The sequence below is a fragment of the Equus quagga genome, chromosome 13 (assembly GCF_021613505.1).
Source record: "Equus quagga isolate Etosha38 chromosome 13, UCLA_HA_Equagga_1.0, whole genome shotgun sequence".
Lineage (NCBI taxonomy): Eukaryota > Metazoa > Chordata > Mammalia > Perissodactyla > Equidae > Equus > Equus quagga.
The window spans coordinates 40,629,763-40,644,247 of record NC_060279.1 but is presented as its reverse complement, the minus strand read 5'-3'; the positions used below and the strand labels follow the sequence as shown (position 1 = coordinate 40,644,247).

Below are 14,485 nucleotides of genomic sequence, written 5' to 3'. Positions count from 1 at the left end.
CTGAATTTTTCCTGTGCCTTCCCTGTGATGGTCAATCATGGGTGAAGAGAACATGAATCCCTTCCTTTTGGGGTGTTTAAGGAGCTGAAAAAGAGCATTAGAGAGAATAGAGTGCAGTCACCTTTCACTGTTGGGATGATAGAGGCACTGGGAGCCAGTTATCGTATGCTACCCTGTGATTGGCTTTTGCTCGCAAAGACTCTTGTCGCATGCTGAATATACTCTTTTCAGGTATGAGTATAACGAGATACCTGTATCCCGATCTATGGATAATCTATCTTTAAACCCCCCTCTCCCAATCAGTGCTGACATGTTACAGGGGGTTGGCCAATATGCGACGCCTCAAGCACAGGCTGAGGCAAATGGAATGTTGCATAGACAATGTTCAGAGGTGGCATTAGAAGCCTGGAAGGCAATTCCCCCTTCAGGGGAGAACAAAGCCACCAATTCCTTTGTGAATGTCCGACAAGGGCCAAAAGAGCCAAGCATAGAATTTATTGACCGTCTCCAGCAGGCAATTGAGAGACAAATAGCTCATCCTGAAGTGGCTCAAATTATCCTGTTGAAAATAGCTTTTGAAAATGCTAATGCTGATTGCCAGTCTTCTATGTCTCACCTTAAAGGGCGAACTCACACCTTAGGGGATATGCTGGGAGCCTGTCAGGAAGTAGGAACTCATAGTCATGTGGCCAAAGCAATGGCAGCAGCGTTTTCGCAGCTGCCCAAAGGTGCTTTTTGATAATGCCTGTTTTAAGTGCGGAAGACGTGGACACCATGCAAAACAATGCAAGTCTGGTCCAAAAAATATCCCTGGTAAAGGAGGGCCAGCTGATATTAAAAAGCCGCCTTCTAAACCATGTCCTTGGTGCTGAAGGGGATTCCATTGGACGAATCAATGTTGCTCTAAAATTAATGTAGATGGTAATCTAATCAACTGTGACTTGGCGTCAGGAAACTCGAAAGGGGGCACACTCCCCAGTGCCCCGAAAAACTAAGTTTGGGGAGTTCCGCTGCCAAGAGGGGGGCCAGTGGCTTCGGCCACACTGGCGAGGGCGCTTTATAGCCTCGCCCACTTGGCCCTCCCCATTGGCCTAAAAAACAAACCTCTGCATCTGTACAAGGTGTAGGGGGGCTTAGGACGCCTACGACGCCTGAGGGAAGTGATTACGTCCTCAAAGTCAGAGGACCTGAAAACAGAATTGCCTTAATTACACCCTACATTCTTCCAACTCCATACTCCCTATGGGGGCGAGATTTGCTTTCTCAATGGAAACTATCTCTAAACTTTAAGCCTTTTTCCTAGGGGCAGCTGATGTTATTAACATTCCTCCCATACCTATTCAATGGAAAACTACCACGCCTGTATGGATAGATCAGTGGCCCCTTCCAAAAGAAAAATTACAGGCCTTAAAGATGCTAGTAGAGGAGCAAGTAAAATTAGGCCATATAGTACCCTCAAACACCCCAGTATTTGTGATAAAAAAGAAATCTGAAAAATGGAGATTACTCCAGGACTTAAGGGCAATTAATGCTGTCATGCAACCTATGGGGGCTTTACAGAAGGGATTGCCAAATCCTTCTTCAGTATCTGAGAATTGGCAAATTGTTGCTATTGACATTAGAGACTGTTTCTTTTCTCTACCTTTGTGCACCACCGATAGGGAAAAGTTCGCATTTACTGTTCCAGTTTATAACAATCAAGAGGTCCCCCAGAGATATCAGTGGAAGGTCTTGCCTCAGGGCATGAAAAACTGTCCTACCATATGCCAACAATTGGTAGGAGATGTGTTATTAACTTTTTGAAGCAAATACCCTACTATACAACTTTACCATTATATGGATGATATTTTATTAGCAGCACCAACTAAAAATTTATCCTTAACAGCATACCAACAATTAATTGAATTGCTAAAAGGCAAAGGCCTGCTTGTGGCACAAGATAAGGTACAGTTTACCTCCCCCTGGGAATTTCTAGGATTGATGATCGATAGTGACAAATAAAAATGGCAAGTAATAGGATATATTGGAGAATATGAGGAAGCCATTTGGTGTAAACCTAATTCAGCCTGACCTTGTCTTTCCAAAAGGGCCTGACCGCAGCCATTGAGCATGCATTGTATATCTGCTTTAGATATTCCCTATGGCAAGAACAAAGGCCCTTGAGATAAAGGTGCAACTTCCCTCCCCCTCCCAACACTGGCATTCCCTTAAGGATTAAGCATCTTTCCTTAGGCTAGGAACCGATTGCTGCGCTCACCAGTGACCACCCAGCTCGAGACAATAGACTTGCCTCCTGCTATGCCCTCTGAGAAAGCAGACCCACTACCTGCTGTCTCCATCAAGTGCTGTGCTGACAGGGCAATCTTGTGACTATTGTGGGAGGGACATTTCAATCACATGTGAAACATCCTGTATGGGGGTATATAACCACTCTGTATACCTCACTTCTTTGGCGACGTTTCTTCCTTTGGGAAGAAAGGCCCCGGGCCGTGGTCCTCAGATTTCAGCTCAGAATAAACTCACCCAAATTTTCATTTATAGATTGGTTATGGATTATTTTCATCAACAATAGACACCTGGTAAAGCCATGCATTCCCTCTATTTCCATACCCAATACTTTAACATTAGTTACATTGCAACAGCTTTTAGGAAATATCAATTGGATATGTCCTTTTCTTGGCATCCTGACACATTCTCTGAGTCACTTGTTTTCCTTGCTACATGGTGACTCTTCCCCCTCTTCTACGCGCACTCTTATCCCTGAGGCAAAACAAGAACTAAGCCTAGTAAACAAGGCTCTAACCTCCCAATTTTTAAATCGCTTTGATCCGGAAATTCCCTTATACCTTTATGTGATAAACACACCTAAGAGTCCTACTGGTATCGTCTTTCAAAAAGCGGGCAAGGTTACAAAATGCTTGGAGTGGATATACTTGCCCCACACACCAGCTAAGGTACTCTATACACATTTTGATGGAATAGTGGAGGTTATTCAAAGGGGATGTTTACGGTGTTTACAATTGCAAGGCACTGACCCTCAGACCATTTTTTCACCTTGCACATCTTCTCAATTTGGTCATCTCTGTTATCTCTTCCCAACCTATTCCTGATGCCTTAACCCTGTTCACTGACGGCTCTGGAAAAACCGGAAAAGCCAGTATAGCTTGGTTTGCTAATAATGACTGGCAGATCAAAGTCTCTCACGGACATTCAACTACTCAAATTGCAGAATTGGCAGCTGTGCACCTTTGCTTCTGTTCCTTTGAATATTCTTACGGATTCTGCTTATGTAGCTAATGCTGTCCCGCTTTTGCCCGCCACCATTTTAAACTTTCATCAAACTACACAAGATATTTTCACTCATTTTCTGAAAATCAAGCAACTATTGTCCCAGCGTACTCTCTCCTGCTTTATTGCACACATAGGCTCTCACACTCCTCTTCCTGGTCCTTTATCTCAAGGGAATGCTATTGTTGATTCTGTTGTAGCCAATGTTTCACTTGACTGTCCTGTTTACACCAGCATGTTCGATTCACGCCTTACATCATTGCAACGCTCCAGCCCTGCGCTCGCGCTTTCACTTAACAAAACGACAGGCTGCACAAATAATTGCTGGTTGCCCAGCCTGTGAACAATCTTCCCTAGCCACCTCTCCCTTTGCTGCTGATGGGGTTAACCCTTGTGGACTATACAGCAATGCTCTTTGGCAAACGGACACAACAATATTTCCGCCTTTTGGATGTTTCAAGTATATTATTGCTTCTGTTGACAGTCACTCTCGATTTCTTTTTGCATCGGCACATACAAAAAATACTGCTAACAAGTCATTCGTCATTGGCTTGCTATATTTGCTTTCGTGGGGTCTCCTACATGCATTAAAACTGATAATGGTCCCAAGTTCTCAGCGCAAATTATCCACCAATTTTGTGCAAATTGGAATATTATCCATAAAACTGGCATCCCCTATAATTCTACGGGACAAGCTATTATTGAGCAATGTCATAGAATGCTAAAGGCTGCTTTACAAAAAATGAAAGGGGGAAATGAGTATTATAAGAATGATCTGCAAGGTATTCTCAATTATGCCTTATTTACTTTAAATGTTTTGAATCTAGCGGAGGATGGCACATCAGCTGCAGAAAGACATATGGGTGAAACTCAGACCCATATGGCCCAACAAAGGCCGCATTACACACATCTGTTTTGACACAAAATCTTGGCAAAGTGTGGATTAAAACGTCCTTATACGGATATCTGGGAGGGCCCTTTTATGGTTAAATGTGAGAAGAGAGGAGCTCTTTGTGTTTTGACAGATAAAGGCATTGAGCGCATTCCATCAAAACGTGCACAGCCTGCTCTGGAATTACCGGAAAATGGACAAACGGATAAGTAAATCAGTTTTTTTCTTTTTCCTCTTTTCTTCTCTAACGCATGTTGAGGTGATTTCAGAGCATGAGAATCTCACATATTGGGCCTTTATTCCTAATCCTCCTCTCTCTACTCCAGTTACTTGGTGGCATGCTAATCCCCCTTTGTTCTCTAACGATTCTGATTGGACAGGAGGAACCAGGGTACCCCGACAACAACATACAGGCCTGCACCAAAAGGAAGAAGACCCTCTGGTGATGTATGCTAATGATTTACCTTTTCGTATGGTTTATCAAAACAAAAGCACAACATGTGTCACCTTTCAGGAACAAATGTATTTGTATTACCAACCTAAGAAAGGACAACAGGCAGCCAATGTGACATACATTACTGCTATATCAACATCTTACGAAGACAAAAGTAATGTCATACAAGCTCCTTCCATCCCAATTTGCCATCCAAAAACTGATTGGAGTTACAAACATTACTCAGTACAGTGGTCCCCTTGCCGTACAGCATATCCAAGGCGGGGCAACATCTTTGGGGCCAACGTGCTGGATTAGGGACCTCATGGACATCTTTTGAGTGACAATCATACTTGAGCCTTCAACAGATCAAGTCAGAAACCTATAACATGGAGCGAACACGGCCTATCTGGACCCCTTTTACAACTATCTCACAATGAGACAGTGTACAGCCCACTTCACAAAGGAATATGGAGGGTCGGGTTGCCTTTTATATCACGACAATTGTCCCATGGCAAGTATGGGAATGAAACTGGCAATTATTTACTAACATTCGTCAAAAATGTTTCTGATACCGTTATGATCTGTACCACCCATCCTTATGTGTTATTATGGCGAAACAGTGTCCCTGCTGTCCTAGAATCTTCTGGTATGTATGTGGTTACTATTTCTCCCCCATATTGGTATTTGGATTGTTTAACACATTATAATGTAACCTCATTGAATGTGACGTATGTAATGGTGTTAAAAAGAAGAGCACATATTTGGTTACCTGTTTCTCTCTAAATCGGACATGGTCTGAAGAGCACGCTCTACATATCCTCCTTGAGTCCATGAGAAAATTACGCCCTAAGTGGTTTTTGGCTATGCTAATTGCGTTCATTGTGTCCGTGGTGATTATCATTGCATCAGCCTCTACAGCTACTACTGCCTTGGTTAACAGTGTTCAAACAGCCCATAAGATGGAGTCCATCTTGGTAAATGTCACTCAAGAATTACAGACACAGGCGGATATTGATAAAGGGCTAATGTCATGATTGCAGGCATTAGAGGCAGCAGTAGAGTGGCTCGGAGAGCAGCAAAATGCATTAGAAATGCGTATGAAACTAAAATGTGATTGGCAATTTACCATGCAATGCGTTACCCCCCCTTCCGTATAATAGCGTGCTGACATCTTGGCAAGAAATAAAAAAAAATTTACAGGGGGCATTTAATACCTCCCTGGCCAATGACATCACTGGGCTACAAGCTCACTTAGAGAGGCAGTTACAAGAAGTACATAAGGTGTTCTCTCAACAAATATTTCAAGACATTGAAAATGGGTTACACTGGCTAGAGCCCTCCAATTGGTTCTCGGGCCTCAATTTATGCATATTTGTTAGTGCTGGTGTGATTTTGATATTATCCATGTTAATAGTTTATGTTTTACGTCTGCTGTGCTCCCTGAAAAAACAACAAAGACAACAAGAGCAAGCACTGGTTATGATGAGCCTTCTGGCCTCAGCACAACATGATGCCTTCCTTGCTTTAAAAAACAAAAAATGGGGAAATGTAGCCGCCCCTGATGCAGGAAGGGTTAATAATCACTGGAAAAGGCTTGCCAACAAACTGTGACCCAGAGGTGAGAAGGCCGGTCAGCCAACGACGGATAAGACCTCCATGGGGAGGCAACCTAAGACAGGCACGGTCACTTGGGGGCACAGATGGAGACATGATATCGATATCGGGAGCAGGAGGGGCCGTTGCCTAGGAGACCTTGCCTGCTCTGAGATAAAAATATACGCGCACAGCAATAACATGATAATATCAAAACAGAGGCCGAGGGAGGGGTCCTTGAGAAATCACTAAGAATTCTTGGCATTTGCTAATTACTTCATCCAGAACACCTGTGTATGTTTAACAGATATAAGCTATGTATATATTGAAACGCTGGTTATAATAAACTCAGAGTGGCCATCAGCCCTCTCCGCATCTATCCTGACGTGTACATTGGATTGCGACACTGACAGATATTAGTCTATAAGATTGTGCTCAGTCTTTGCTGCTGTTAGTTGTTATTTAAAAGTGAGTTTGTGCAAAAGAATGCCCTAGCTTCCTTGGATTAAGATGAAAGAGACTACAGCCACCTGCTCTGATTCTTAGCTCCTCCTTGTGTACGGTGAGGTTAATTGAATTAGGACCTCTTGACATCTACTCGTTAAAACAGACGCCCATTGTCAGGGGTGCAGAGATGAGAGGATGACTACATGGCTCTTCATTGTCCTTCCCTCTCTGCAACTTTGGGGTGGGGTGTCTCACAGACCCAGCTCCACCAGCCTTATGTCCCTCTGATAGATGTGATGGAATGAGTGATGAAGCTATTTTAGTTCCCATCCTTGCTGGACACCAGGAACTGTCATTCACAAAAAGCCTGAGGCATATAGTTTGGTCTCAGTGGGAATTCCCAGAACCATTTGAAGACCCCAGTGGAATGGCCACACTCATCTGAATGCTTATAATTACTAATTACACATTTCCTTTTGCTTGTCAAACTCTGTCTCTCCCTTGGAATACAGTGAAGGTGGACAGAGATTGTATTTCTTTTACATCATGTCGTATCTCCAGAGTTGGCCACATAGTGAGTAAATATTTGCTGAGTGTGTGCAAGAGTGAGATTATGAACTCTGATTCTTATCTTACTGGTAGAGACAGTCTAAGAAAGTCCTTAAATCTTTCCCATTGGAGATGCTTTGCTCTTTCATTCAGTCTAGCATACCCTTCTCTCATTTACACTCATGAGACCTGCTTGATCTTTATCTGGTTTGCTCAGCACAGAATCTTTGGGAATAGTTCCTAGGTCAAGGGCATTCCATGGCACAGAAATGCAATGGTTGACAAATGTTTTCTTAATGCTGACTTATTCATCTAAAACGTCTTCTAATTCCAGTGATTAAAAGGATACCAATATTGGTTTGTTTGCTTTTTTTTTTTTTTTTGAGGAAGATTAGCCCTGAGCTAACATCTGCCAATCCTCCTCTTTTTGCTGAGGAAGCCTGGCCCTGAGCTAACATCTATGCCCATCTTCCTCTACTTTATATGTGGGACGCCTACCACAAAATGGCTTTTGCCAAGCGGTACCATGTCCCCACCCGGGATCTGAACCGGGGAACTCAGGGCCACAAAGAATTGGAACATGCGAACTTAACCGCTGTGCCACTGGGTGGGCCCCTACCAATATTGGAATAAGTGATGATAGGTCATGGTGTGTGTGTGTGTAATGATAGTATCTGATTAAAATAGTTTTATTCCATGATAGCCTATAAATAGTGCTATCTGAGTCATGAGAAATGATCGGTTCCACCTTTGTCTGGATTGACAAGCAAGTGCACAGATGTTGCATGAAGAAGGGGTGCAGCAGACGATAGGTTGTCAGGGACATGGTGTGAGGGAGGGATTTAGAGTGCAAGGTCATGTGATCTGGAAACCCCACCAGACAAAAGAATTGATAATCTGGGCCATACAGATGGTCTGACATCCTGGGACTTGCTGTGACAGTCACGTCCAAGGAGAGCTTAATGGACGTTAGATTCCCTCATCTCAGTGCAGATGGATTACATACACACTAGTGTATCTAATCTGCGTGTGAGTTTATGATCATTTCAGATGGAGAAACCTGTTAATGTTAAATGGAAATAATGGAGAATGAGTTGTGGGGTTTTCGGGGGGAGGTCAAATTATCTGAAGTTGATTCCTAGCTGTGTGAACTTCGGCAATTTGCTTAACCCTGGGAGCCTCAGTTTTTTCTTTAGTGTTCTGGGGATGTGAGTAGTACCTACATCACAAGATTGTTACAAGGATTAAATGGGATGATATGTGTAAAGCACTTAGAACAATACCTGGAACAAAATAAGTGGTCAATAGTCATTAGTTATTGTTGTTATTTTCTGTTATCTGTTATTATGTATGTATATGTATGTATTTTTGTGTATGTGGATATATATGTCTATAGCTAGCTGTTGTATTTTCAATAGCCTCTCTGAGACTCACCTGGGAGGGGCGCTGTGAGGTCACCAAGGTGCTGGATGACACTGCTCCCCAGGGAGTGGATTGAATTGCCAAGTGGATGGAGAAGAAATACCAAAAATACCAGGAGAAGATTAACACTTTGAAGACTCATCAGGCGAGTGTGAATTATTGACCTCAGTTTACCTCTGAGGATGAGCTTGTGGTTGTCCCTGTGGGGCCAATAGGACAGAGGAGAGAAGTTCTGAGAGGGTGGTTGGGAGGTTGTATGATTCCTGATTTCAGGGCTGTTAAAAGCGTAAAAAGTGTGTGTCTTAGAATGGATGCATTGAGGTAAGGACAAAGTCCATCCTCCTTAGGTCCTACAATGTGTCCGTGACACTAGAAGGCCCAGACCTGCCCGTCCTCCGGTGCCAAGGCCCTCACTCCCGGCTGGCTCCAGCTTGGCCCCCAGCACCTGTTAGTTGTGCTCCCCCTCTTACTGTTCCTCTTCCTTCCTGCGCACTCTGCCCTCCCGGTGATGCTCTCTGGAACCCAGGGGTTCCGCTCAGTGCCAGTTCTGCGGCTCCCACAGGTACAGTCACCTTGGCAACCAGTCAAGGGAAATCACAGGTCCTGGATGAGACAAAGCCCATGGGGGACAGTGTCGGTGTATCTCTTACAAGGCGTGCTAGCACCGAACTCTGAGTGAGTTCCAGCTCTGGCAGGAGCAGGACAGGTGAATTCTCTCACGGTGCCCTACCTCCTCTCCCCGCCCCACCTGGAAGCCCTGGCCAAGTCCAGGTTGTCCCTCTGTGTTCATGGACTCGATGTGGCTGCAGCAGGAGCCGGATGGGACATGGGTCTGAGCCCCTACCCCTCTGTGTAACTTAGGAAATGGGTGATTAAAACTATCTGAAACTTAGAAATAAGGCAAAAACAGATTTCTGAGCAGTCTTTTTAATTTACACTATGTTCTAGTAACTAACAACCCTGCCTAAGGCTCATATAATCCGGGAGATTTTGGGAGGAGTTAGTGATTTTACTTATTCTATTTATTATTGATTAGATTTATTAGTTAGATTTGTTAGTTGGTTACATTTATTAGATTAGTTAGATTTATTAATGTAACTTTACCCCTGCAAAGTTAGATTTAACTTATAGATTTATAGGTTGCAGATTATTTATGTTAAATAGAAAAGATTACCCAGTGATTTTGTTACCCTTTAAGACATAATCAATTTTGTATCTAAATTTGCAATCTTATTCCAGCATTCTCTTTTTTCTGTCTGTATATCTGTATATACTTCAGTATCATATATTCATCTTGAACTAACTTTATCATTCTGCTGGTTCCCTTATTGATGAAAGAAATAAATTGAAATATGCCAAAATATATATATTTTTAAGAGTTATGTTTTTAACTCTTGAAAATTATAGTTTACCAAACCCTTATATCCACTCTTTCGAGAGGAGACCAGGGCTAAGACCAGACAGGGGCAGTGTGGACAAGATTATCAGAAAGGCTACCCCAACATAGAACAAGAAAGTCTGGATTAGCAATGGAGCAGATGAGCAAAACAGATGTGAGAGATCCATCAGGGAGGGGTGAGGCTTTTCCTGGACTATTGCTACAGTAAGGTTCCAGTGTTTGGTGGGGAAGAGTTTTCTGAGATATATTGAGTTCCAGTTCCCAGGAACCTTTAGATGAACAAATCAAGGAGACAGATGGAGAGACCTGCATGCAGGTTAGTGACTTTCTAGATAAAGTGAACTTCAAGTAAAGTTTCTGAAATCAGCCCCAGACCATTCTTCACATGACATTTGCTTGTTCATTCATATGTGAATGAATGTGGTCATGCGTTCATTCACCCAGGCAACAAGGATTGGCAAAAAGCACTTGGCTAGTCTGTGGGGGAGCATGAGCAATCAGACAAAGGGTCTCTGCACTCAGGAATCACACACCGATGGTGTGAGGGCTGTAGAGATGGACGCAAGAATACCTACAGGCAGCTGTTTCTTCATTAACCTGTAAGCTATTTCCCAACGTTTTCTGAGATATAAAGGGACACTAGGAGACTGTTAAAGTCTGTTTAACCTCCCAACTCTGGTTTCCCAGAGGATGGATCACCTTCAGTTGTTCCATCTCTTATTCAACCACCCCTTGATGCAGATGCTCGCGTACGTGCATACTTATGTTCATTTACACTTCATGTAAATGCAACTCATCCATACTCATGTATACACATGCCTGCACACATGCATGCACAGCCTTGCTTTCCTCATTATCCACTTACTCCACGGTTACAAATGTCTTTCTCAAAGTGAATGAGGAAGCAGAGGATGATATCACCATGAAGATAGTTGAATGAACCAATGTGTTCCAATCTCATTGGGAAATAGTGACTCAGGAAGTTCATGCCCCAAATGTTATCTTCCTTGGTGCTGATGTTACACTGCAGTCATCTTCAGAAAGGCCACTAAATTCTCCAGTCCTTAAGGTCATGGCCACATATTATTCACCTCTATATCCCTATGCTTGGACAAACATGCTCTGAGAATGTTGTAGCCCTTCAAAGAATGTCTTCTGAATTAAACTCTTTGTTCACATTGTTGATTTACTTTATCTTTCAACTAAAAGCTCTCAGAAAGCAGGGACCTGAAAATAAGATTGGATAAATAGAGGGATAGAATCTCTTATTTAGAAGTGGAAAATAAAGGACAATGCTCCCTACTCATCCTTCCCTCCCCCACCAATCAAGCATTAGGCAATGTGAGGACAGGGTCTATTTGTCTCTTTTAATATGAGGTGTTAACAAATCTTTTTTTTTAACTCATTATATTTTTTAACATCTTTATTTAGAAATAATTCACGTATTATATAATTTACCCATTCAAAATGCACAATTCAAAGATTTTTAATGTATTCACAAAGTTGTACAATCATCATCACAATTTCAGAACATTTTCACCACTCCTTAAGGAAACCGCATACCCAGAGCCAGCCATGATGACTTAGCAGTTAAAATTCAGTGTGCTCTTCTTCAGTGGCCGGGTATGGAACCATACCACTTGTCTGTCAGTAGCCATGATGTGGCAGTGGCTTGCATAGAAGAACTAGACCAACTTACAACTAGAATATACAACTATGTATTGGAGATTTGGGAATTAAAAATAATAAGACAGAGAGGAAGATTGGTAACAGAGTTACCTCAGAGTAAATCTTTCCCAGAAAAGCAAAAAAAAAACCCCATACCCATTAACAGTCACTTCCTGTCCCTCTGTAGCACCTGAAAAATACTGATCCACTTTTTGTCTCTATGGATTTGCCTATTCTGGACATTTCATATAAGTAGAATCATACGATATGTGGTATTTTGTGACCAGCTTCTTTCATTTAGCATAATGTTCTCCAGGTTCATTCTTAATATATCTTTTTAAAGTAAATAAATATATGGATAGATGAGTCTATCTAGTGCAACTCAGAATTAGAATACTGAGTTCATGGACCCCTGACTGGCCATCCCTTTCCTGGCAGGAAATGAACTCACTCTGCTTAGAAACCCCAAGGAAGAATTTATACTTACAAAGGAATTTTTCAAATCATCTAAGTATCTAGTTGAGTTCAGCTCTCTGAGGTCAGGCTCTTTATTGACAGTCAATCCCACATAATGTCTGGGCAAGTAGCCAAGACATGGCATCAAGTCTTTCCTAGTCTTTCTTTTAAGCACATGTTCATTAAGTATATATCAGGTGCAGGGCATTGTGCTAAGCCCCTTCCCACTTCTCTCTCAATATTCAAAACAACTCAGTGACGTAGGACTTGCCATAACCATTTTACATATGAGAACTGATATTCATAATGTCCAAGCAATTTTCGAAGATTACCCAGTTGGCAGATTGTAGGTTCTCTGATTCCAACAGCAGATCCTGTACAGCATGGTTCCTCTGACTAAAGCGCGTGCTTAGGTTTTAGAGGGATAGTTTATTCTCTACAACGCTAGACAGTGGATTAAGTCAAATTTAACCCAAGAATTGGTTTTTCAGAGTGAGACTGAGGGGACGCAGAGACTCAGAGGTCCAAGTGAAGGGCTGAGAGGAAGGAGACGGAGTGCGTGCAGAGGAGACACCCCTGATTCAAGGCTGTGGAGCCACCTGAGATGGCTGCACCCATGGCAGGACATGGACTAGAAACTTCTCAGGTGGGAAGAGCCAGAATGGAACATTTCCACAAGAACCAGAAGTTATGGCTAAGGACTGAGGTTTCCTCAGAGAACATGCCCAAAGGAGATGCATGGAACAAACTTGGCAGGCAGAGGTCACTTGGGAGCCCCGAGTTGACTATCTGGAGCTGCAGCCTTAGGGAAGGATGTGACTGATAAAGTCCCTTACACTCCTAACCCACTGGGGCATCCAGAGAGCTCCCAAGGCCTCCTGGGAGCCAGGCACAAAGAGGCAGGGGAATGTCATGAATGACCTAGCACGTGCCTGGTTGTGCAAGAGCCACCTCTTGCCCCTCCCAGAGCCAAGCCTGGGGCCTATAAAAGACGTCCTGGCTCCAGTATCTCATCCTCTCTGACTCCTCTGTGCTCCTGCCTGTGACCAGGGTGAGTGGGATATGGAACCCAGCAGGATATGGAACTCTGAACAGGACAGGGGAGGAAGGAGAGGAGGGTGCTGTGGGGAGGGCTGGGAGGTGAAGAACAGAACCAAGGAATGAGGATAAGGAGGAGGCTGAGGAACGAGAGCTGTGTGTGCTTTGTGCCAGACCAACAGGAAGAAGACTCAGTCTGCCTTGAGTCTCTGGCTCTGTGTCTTGGATTTTCTGGAGTAGCTCTGATAGGCTGGGGGAGCTAACTGCACCCGCTTTTCCCAACTGTGTTCAAGGTCTTCACTTTGGTAGGTGGAAAAAAGCCAATTTGGGAATATTTACACATAGAAATTGGCAAATGCTTCAAAGAATGTCTTTTTCTGGAGTGCTGACTGTTAAACATATTCCAGAGCATCCCCAGTGTGTCCTGCAACATCTAATTGGGAGCTTAGCTTGTACTGAGAGAATGGGCACATCAGGGGTTGCAAATACTTGATGTAGGCTTGTGCCGATGGAGCCGTCCCAGCTTCCCTCTGGAAGGGAGAGTAAGAAGCTCACGCTATTGGTTTCTTAATCCACACACTTTTATCAGGAAGGACTTAATTTGTTTCTTGCAGTCATAGATGTATCTGTAGGATCTGAACATCATTCCTCTTCCATGTATATACTGATTTTAAAGGAAATATAATAATGACCTTTGATTTTGCATATTTAGAGTTTCATTATTGTCCTTTAGGTTGACTGAACGCCTGCTGAGATGTCCTGCCAGCAGAACCAGCAGCAGTGCCAGCCTCCTCCCAAGTGCCTCCCAAAGTGCCCCGCCCCTAAATGTTCTCCCAAGTGTCCCCCCAAGTGCCCCCCTCAGTGTCCAGCCCCGTGTCCCCCTCCAGTCTCCTCCTGCTGTGGCCCCAGCTCTGGGGGCTGCTGCAGCTCTGGGGGAGGGGGCTGCTGCCTGAGCCACCACAGGCCCCGTCTCTTCCACCGGCGGCGGCACCAGAGCCCTGACTGCTGTGAGGGTGAGCCCTCGGGGGGCTCTGGCTGCTGCGGCAGCTCTGGGGGCTGCTGCTGACCTGCCCATGCAGAAGCTATTGGTGTAAATGAATGATCAAGAAGCCTGATGCTTCCCTCTGTCCACTTCCTCTTGCCCAATCCTTGGGTTGACAGGGACCACGAAGACTCATAGAGATTCCTGGGAAGAACCATGTGTTTGATCAGGCAGCCCAAATTCTCAGCCTGGATATGAGTTTTCTTTCCTCCTTCCTTCATGTTATAATAAAGCTCTGCCTTCCTACCCACAAAA

The 14,485-nt window shown here is 43.7% G+C and overlaps 1 long non-coding RNA gene across 1 annotated transcript; it reads left to right on the top strand.

Moving 5' to 3' along the window:
• The first annotated feature begins 13,163 nt into the window (after positions 1–13,163).
• Positions 13,164–14,485, top strand: LOC124250844 (uncharacterized). The gene is made up of 2 exons (XR_006891633.1): positions 13,164–13,201; positions 13,922–14,485. It is a non-coding gene; the product is annotated as an uncharacterized LOC124250844 (long non-coding RNA).